Genomic DNA, 7,603 nt, shown 5'->3' with positions numbered 1-7,603 from the left:
AATTGGGGGTAGGGTTAAAAAGTGCGGGGGGGAGGGGGTGGGGCGTCCTTTTCCTGGGCGTTAGGGGAAGGAACCGCTGGTGGGAAGAGATGGTGGGTGCGCTTTGGTGAGCGGTGTGGGGAACAGAGGAGCTTCCTAGGGAAGGCAGCATCTCCCCACACCCCCCAGTCCGCAGCTTCTGCTAAATACTAATGCTCCCAGAGATGATCTCATTCAGCCCTGCGTGGGGCGGGGGGTGGTACTGAACCGACCACAATCCTGGGATTAGTGGTCCACGCAGAGATAGGGTCTGATCTGTCTCCTGTGTTCCTGGGGCAGGAGGCAATTAGGGCGAGACAGCCCCTAGATCCCTGAGTCCCCTGTTCCAGGCCCTGGAGCACTGTGAGACAGGGTCTAAAAATTGTCTTTTCTGCACATGCCCTCTTAGGCTTTCTGAAGAGAATGTCAGTCTGTGTAATTGTTCCGATAGACCCTGAGGGAAAATGCCGGTCTTGCTTTGGGTGAAAAGGTTCTTAGAGGGGAGGGGGCAGCAGGGTCTGGGCTGGAAGAGGAGGTAGTCCTTTCTACTTTGGGGAGGTTGTCTTCCTTGTCTGCAACTAATTAATTATTGAATGATGGACTCACTTGTGTCTGCCAACCCATTAGCCCAGACGCCTGGGTGACTCCAGCAACTCCAAGCTCTTCAGAGGCCAAATGGCCATCTTCAGCATCCTTGACAGTGGATTCTAAGGAATTTTAAAGATAAACGTATCTCTTGTACACCTGGGTATTTCCATCTAGCATACTATTGGGGACATTTCTGAAGGCCCTTTATATTGTGTTTTTAGTCGGCTAGCTTAACTTCAAAAGCCATTCATTATAGATATCACGCTACAGTGACGCCCGTTACTCTCACTGCTTACAGATTCAAAAGAAATTTATAGCAACCTCAGAAGGAATTCTTAGGCTGAGTTCAGCGCTTATTTAGTGCCTGGTGTTGTGCCAGTCTTTTCAGGGATAATTGGAAGCATGTATTGAATGCTTCCAGTGTGGGGGAGATAGTACTAAGCACATTACATTCATTATTACATTTTATCCTCACAACCACCCTCATGCCCCCCCATCATTATCCCTGTTTTTACAGAGGCTCAGTGAGGTTCCCTTGCCCAAGGTCACACAGCTAGTGAGGGGCCGAGAGAGGACCCGCCCTTAAGCACTGTGGTGCTCAGCTAGCCAGCCACTCTCCCGTGCTGCTCCTGGGCCAGCAGCATCAGCATCTCCTGGGGATTTGACAGAAATGCACATGCTCAGCCAATCCCAGACCTGCTGAATCAGGGATTCTGGGGAAGAACCCCACAATCTATTTTTATTTATTTATTTTCATTTGTTGTAGGGTGTATGTGCTCACTGGAAAGAGATACAGAGAGAGAGAGGGGAGGTGAGAAAGCACCCCCCCAGGAATGGTTATACTGCAATCCCTACTCCTCCGTTCTCCTGTTGGGATTTTGGGCACACACTCACATGCTCCCAGCATATTTTTCAAACCACGTGTCCCTGGTACCACACAAGCCATGCAGGAACCAGCTGTCTTCACCACCACACCACTGCCTGCCCCCCCCCATCTGTTTTAATAAGCCATTCCAGTCATTCTGTTCCATGCAGAAGTTTGAAAACTACTCCATTAAACAGTTACTAAACAAATAATAATTTAGTATAGGACACTGTTCCCTAAGCTGCTGGTTTAATTGAGGAAACGAGACCAATAGTGTAGAACAACAGCAAAAACTAGAACGGCATAAGATCAAGTGACAAACTTCACATTGCTGAACATAAACATGGTAGGAAGGGCAGTAGGAAAAAAGCCATGTCTGAGTGCCCCCCACGTGTTAGCCACTGACATTAGATATGACCTTTTGTATATCGTATAAGCTTTAATTAAAGAGTTTAGGGAACTCCTTAATTAACTAGGGAGCCAGAAAAGTGCTCTCGAAGAAGGACGTCTAAGGTGAACTGGTAGCAGGGAGGTGGACAGAGGAGCAGGACAGGGAGGACCGGAGCCCCTGCCTGACACAGCCACAGGCTTGAATGCAGAGACCCCGAGTAGAGTGTGCTTGGACAAGCGGGATGGGCTTGAGCGAGTGATTCTTCCTTCTGGGCTTGTTTACTTGTCTGCACAATTGGTGTCCTAGAGTGGTTGAGCAGATTCAAAGGAAATTTGGAAAGTATTTGACCTCACCTCTCTGTGAGCCTAGTACATAGTGAGTGCTCACAAATATTGTCTGTAAGTGCCCCTGGCACGGAAGAAGCATTCAGCCCATGTCAGCAGTCTTCCCCCGATTCCATTAGTATTGGGGAACATTATATATGTGAAGCTTGTCTTCATTATCTTCTCGATTTGTACTAGAACTTAAAACACTCTTGAGAGCAGACACTGTGTGTGTGTGTGTGTGTGTGTGTGTGTGTGTGTGTGTGTTTTGTTCACAGCTGTATCCCAGCACATAGAATAGTGCCCAGCACACAGGAGGCACTCCGTAAATATCTGGGGAATGATTGATGAATCTGCAGGTCAGAGAACTCAGTAGGAAATGCCTTCCTGTTTCACTCAGGTAGTCAGTTACCATCCTCGGGAGGCTGAGCCTACCTCGGCACCTGCTCCCTACCTAGCCTTTTGTTCTTTGCTTACCTAAATTGAGCCCAGTAGCGAAGCAGAGGGACCTTCCTCTCCCTAGTTGCACAGACGGTGAGGATGGGCCCAAGGATCCAAGAAGAGCAGCAGTTACAGGCAACCTTCCCAGCTCTCTATCTGCACAGCCAAACCAGGAGAGGCAAACTGAAAAGGGCCTGATGACTGCGGGAAAAGCAGTTCTGTAGGATCCATCATCGGGATGTCCGCCTTCACTGCAACTCGGGGACCCTGACTCCCGAAAAGCCCTACCTAGTTTCCGAAGTTGTTCTTCCCTGGTAGGAAAGCCTATGGTAAGTTTAGGGACAGGGTGGAAGGAAGAGGACAGGTTTCCTGGAAAGACTTAAAGTGTAGTATTTACATACACCTTTAGATGCTTGGGTGCCTTCTAAGGTCCCCAGTAAGTGACATTTCCTGTCCTGGTAGAAGGCAGCATGGAGGCGAGCGGGGTATGTTTTATGCTCTACAATTTGACAAATCAATGTGCAACCGCCTCTGGCAGCTCAGTTTAACTTTCCCTAGGCCGTGCTCCTGATTTTGTAAACATTCAAACTAGGTCCTGCCAGAGCCAGCACGGCACTCCCGGGCCCAGCGTTGCTGACTGTATTCACCGTCCAATTTTTAAAAGCAAAAAAGTAAAGCCTTGCCATTAACCCACTAAATTAATTGCTGTTATCATGGTCGATGTCAAACTTGAAACCCCTCCCAACATCTGTCATGTCTATATTTGGACGCTGCACTCAGCACAGCTTATTCCTGTGCCTTTCATTGAAATCACCTTTATTTTTTTCCTCTGTTGCATAGCAATGTAAATAAAACACCACAACCCACCAGGCCGCCTATGTTGGTTTAAAGAAAAACCTGGGCGCTGTTTATTCCTTGGTTTATTGTTGTAAGCTCGCTGTTTTCCTATGATTGTGCTGTGCAGGGCTGCTCAGTGTTACCAACCAACAGGAAGCAGGGCCATTCATTGTTGAGAGCCAGGCGCCATATATGGCAAGTCTGGGGTGGCTGTCCTTTCCACTGTTATTAATGCAGCCCTAAGTCCTCACTGGTTAATGCCCAACAGGTGCCTTTAGCAAAAGCGGTGTCTCAACAGCTTAGCAATGAAAGAAGTTGAACTCAGATGAAGCCTATGGAGGTCACTTCCCCCTCCTTCCCAAACTTATTTCAGAGAGTAACCGCAAGCAATCATCTGTTTGAAAGACTTGTTGAAATGAATACCTGGCTAGCCAGTGGCGTGGTGGTTATGGCAGCTAGATCCCATGTGATCACCTCTGCGGTTCGAGTCCTGGACCCAGCAGCTTGAAAAACATGCTGGCACATGTGCATGCCCATAGAGGAGAATGGAGGAGAGAGGATTGCAGCATGACTATCTCCTAATTGGGGCTGGGTACCTTCTTGCTTTTCTTCTCTTTCACTCTGCCTCTCTCAGGCAAAGAGGGCAAGAGCCCCTGGCAATTAAAAGGAAAAAAGTCTAAAGAAAGTATTCTTTGAGGTCCACCTAAAAGCTAGACTACCCAGAAGGCAGATAGGAATTTCCTCTGCCTCATCATAGGTTAGTCTTCATTTCTGACTTCTGTCAAAGTGGGGCAGAGAAGAGGCCAGCCTTCCCTGTGTGGACGAGACGGGCCTAATGTTGCAGGGAGGGGCAAGGAGCCTACCACGGGCCAGTGTGGAAGGACCAGCGTTATGGTTCCAGACAGGTCTATACAGTGTGGAAATTCAAATCCAGGAATTCAGTCAGGGGCACGGGTACTGGCTCTACTCTTTACTGCCTGGGGAACTTTGGGCAAGTGATTTAACCTTGCTGCGTCTCAATGTTCTCACCTTTAAAATGGACCTAATAAAGTATCAACATTGGCTATTTTCTTTGTACAGATGGCAAGTTAATATATGTAAAGTAGTAAGCACCATACATGGGAAATACTAAGTAACATGATATATTAGTAGTAGTCATATTTAAGTACTAGAAGTACAAATAGGAAAATAGAATGTAGATTCTAAGACGCTCAGACAGGTAAGTAGAAGCCAGCAGCTGTCCCGTGTCATTCCAGCCAAGCAAAGCCGCAGGAGTCTTGCAGCTTATCCAGGGTCTGGGGTCAAAGGAGAGACTCCTCACTCTGAGTCGGTCACTCAGCAGACATGTGCTGACAACCTAGCGTGTGTCTGACATCCTGCCAAGTGCTGGGGATTCTGAGATGATGAAGACACTGAATCTAGGGGCACCATGCCTGTATTTTAGCCTCCATTTTGCCTGTGATTGTGGTTTATTCTCAGTAGCCTTTGCTCCTTGAGGGTAGGGGTTGTGTTATCCTGGCATCCTCTTTCTTGTAAACCCTTGGCACTCAGGAAAGCTAACAGGGTTGTGTGCACTGACCCCAGGGCAGGAGCTGTTGTTCCCTGTCCTGCCACCGCAACCAAGTAGAGAGAGACCCAGGTCAGGCAATGGGAAAACCTCTCAAAGTTCAATGTATTTAATGTGTATACATATCCCCTGGGATCTTGTTAATCAGTAGGTCTGCATTTCTTTTCCTTTTTTTTTTTTTCCTTTAGAAAGAGATTTTTGCTATAGGGCATGTGCACTCACTGGAGAGACAGATAGACACAGAGAGACATAAAAGCTAGAAATCACCCCGTAGGGGGGATGGCCACACTGCAGTCCTTTCTCCTACATTCTTCTCTCAGGATCTGGGACATGCATGCACATGCATGAATTTTAAGCTACCAGGTCTGGGACTCAAACCACGGTTGACTATGTGGGAATCCAGCAACTTAACCATCACACCATCTGCTGATCCCAGTAGGTCTGCATTTCTAACAAGCACCCAGCTGCTGCTGGTCTGGGAAGACACTTTGAGAATGACTGGTTTAGATGTGGCTGAAAATGCTGGTGACCGCCAGTAACACCCGTTTCTGAATGGGGCAGGGAGTGCCATCCTCTTGGTTTACCTGTGGCAATTCTCTTAATTTCACTGACTTCGTTACCATCATTATTTTAAGAGCTTTTATATACTGACATTTGATGGCTTCTAGAATTACCAAGAGGCCACTGTCCACCGAGCGTTGCATTTCACTGTGTTATTCGAGAACATCATCTATGAAGTGTCTTTGGGTCTCCAATCATGTGTGATGAAAGAGAACATAATCTCCATCCCCTCACCTTCATATCGACAGTTAGTATCACAACAGGCTGTTCTTTTGAAGCAAGTGACGCCATACTGACCAGTGAGGTGGATCATGTCACGGCTGCTATGGAATTAAGGAGAAGGAGTTAAAAAGAGAATGAGGCCAGTGAGATGGAAATTGCAGATGACTGGGACCATACCTCACCGGTGGCTGGGGGCACCCTTGGCCTGCCTTTTTCACCCTTCTTGGATTTGATTGAGAACAAAAATAATGATGCTAGTTAATAGTTATACGATGTTTTAGTTTACAATATTCTTCACTTGCATGAATGATGAATCATCTAATGATGAAATAGTATAATTATCCTCATTTTATAGATGTGGAAGCTGAAAATCAGGTAGGATGTCCCAGGTTTTCCAATTGTAAACCCCATGTTCTTTTTACTGTTAGCTTATTGGTACAAATGGATTATAAGGTTTAAGAAAGAAATCTCTTAGGGGATAATATCTAGTTTGGGATTTAGTCTTGATACATTCGAGAAATGCAGATACAAGAGATGCATAAATGAATCCTGCATAGTGGTCAGCAGGTGGTGTGGAGGTTAAGGTACTAAATGCCACATGACGGACTTTGTGGTTTGAGTCCCAGACCCAGTGGCTTGAAAATCATGCCAGGCGCATGTGTGCCTAATCTCAAGAGCAAAAGCAATTGCAGCGTGGTCCTCCCCCATGGGGAGTGACTTCTCACTTTCCTTCTGTCTCTGGCAAGCACACAAACTCTTTAGCAAAAACTTAAGAAAAAAGTCCACCATCCAGAGAAGCAGGAGGGAGGTTGAATACTCCTCAGTTTAAGGAAGGAAAAGGAAGATGAGAATGGAGAAAGGGAATATACCAAGAGACAGTTTAAAAATTAATTTCAGCAGCAAAAACTTGAAGAAGATATCAGCTAAGTGCTGGCCACTTTCCTAAACACGTTTTTTATATTAACTCTTTTAATCCTCACAACAGCTCTGTGAATAGCAGCAGTTATCGCCACTGAACACACGAGGACAGAGGTACAGGCATTTAGTGACCGTACGATTCCAGTCTCGGAGTGAGCCGGTGGTGCAGCTGGCTATGTCTTCACTTTTTTTTTTTTTTTAAGTTTATTTATTTATTTCCTCCATGAGTGAGAAAGACAGACAGGCAGGTGGCAGCCCCAGCGAGATCTTGATGCCACGACCCACCATCAGCTTCAGCCAGCCCAGATCATGGGCATGTGCCTAACATACTCAGGGAGGTCTTCGAACGTGAACCCAGAACATTGCCACGTGGGTCGTCCTCACAGGGCCTCATGTTTTATGGCTGCCCTACCGTCTGGCCTCCTGAGCGTCTGCTCTTGACCTCTCCAACTTTACAGACTAACAGGGAGGGGAGGTTGAAGCCATGACAGGCATGTGCATTCTAGACCTGCGATGTCCAATACCGTGGCTACACGACTGATCACATGTGGTGATGTAAGCTTAAATTAATTAAAATGAAATATAATATTCAGCTCCTCAGTCCAGACCAGCCACATTTCAAGTGGTCAGTAGTTGTAGAAGGTGAATGGCTTCAGCAATGAACACAGAGAGTAAACGCATCACTAGAGGAAGTTCTAGTACCAGATCTAAACAAAACGTAATTATTCCTCCTCTGATAAATGCATCTTTTCATACTTTTATAAGGTCTTTGAAAAACTAGCTAAAGAAGGGAGGACTTGGTTTCTGTGGAAGGCCACTGGCTTTCTAATATAGAAGGCTTAGAAAACTCAAGAATTCCAGCTGTCATGGAA

This window comes from Tupaia chinensis, unplaced genomic scaffold, assembly GCF_000334495.1.
Source record: "Tupaia chinensis unplaced genomic scaffold, TupChi_1.0 Scaffold000270_2, whole genome shotgun sequence".
NCBI classification, from domain to species: Eukaryota; Metazoa; Chordata; class Mammalia; order Scandentia; family Tupaiidae; genus Tupaia; species Tupaia belangeri.
The sequence above is the reverse complement of the archived record's forward strand: the minus strand, read 5'-3'. Positions refer to the sequence as shown.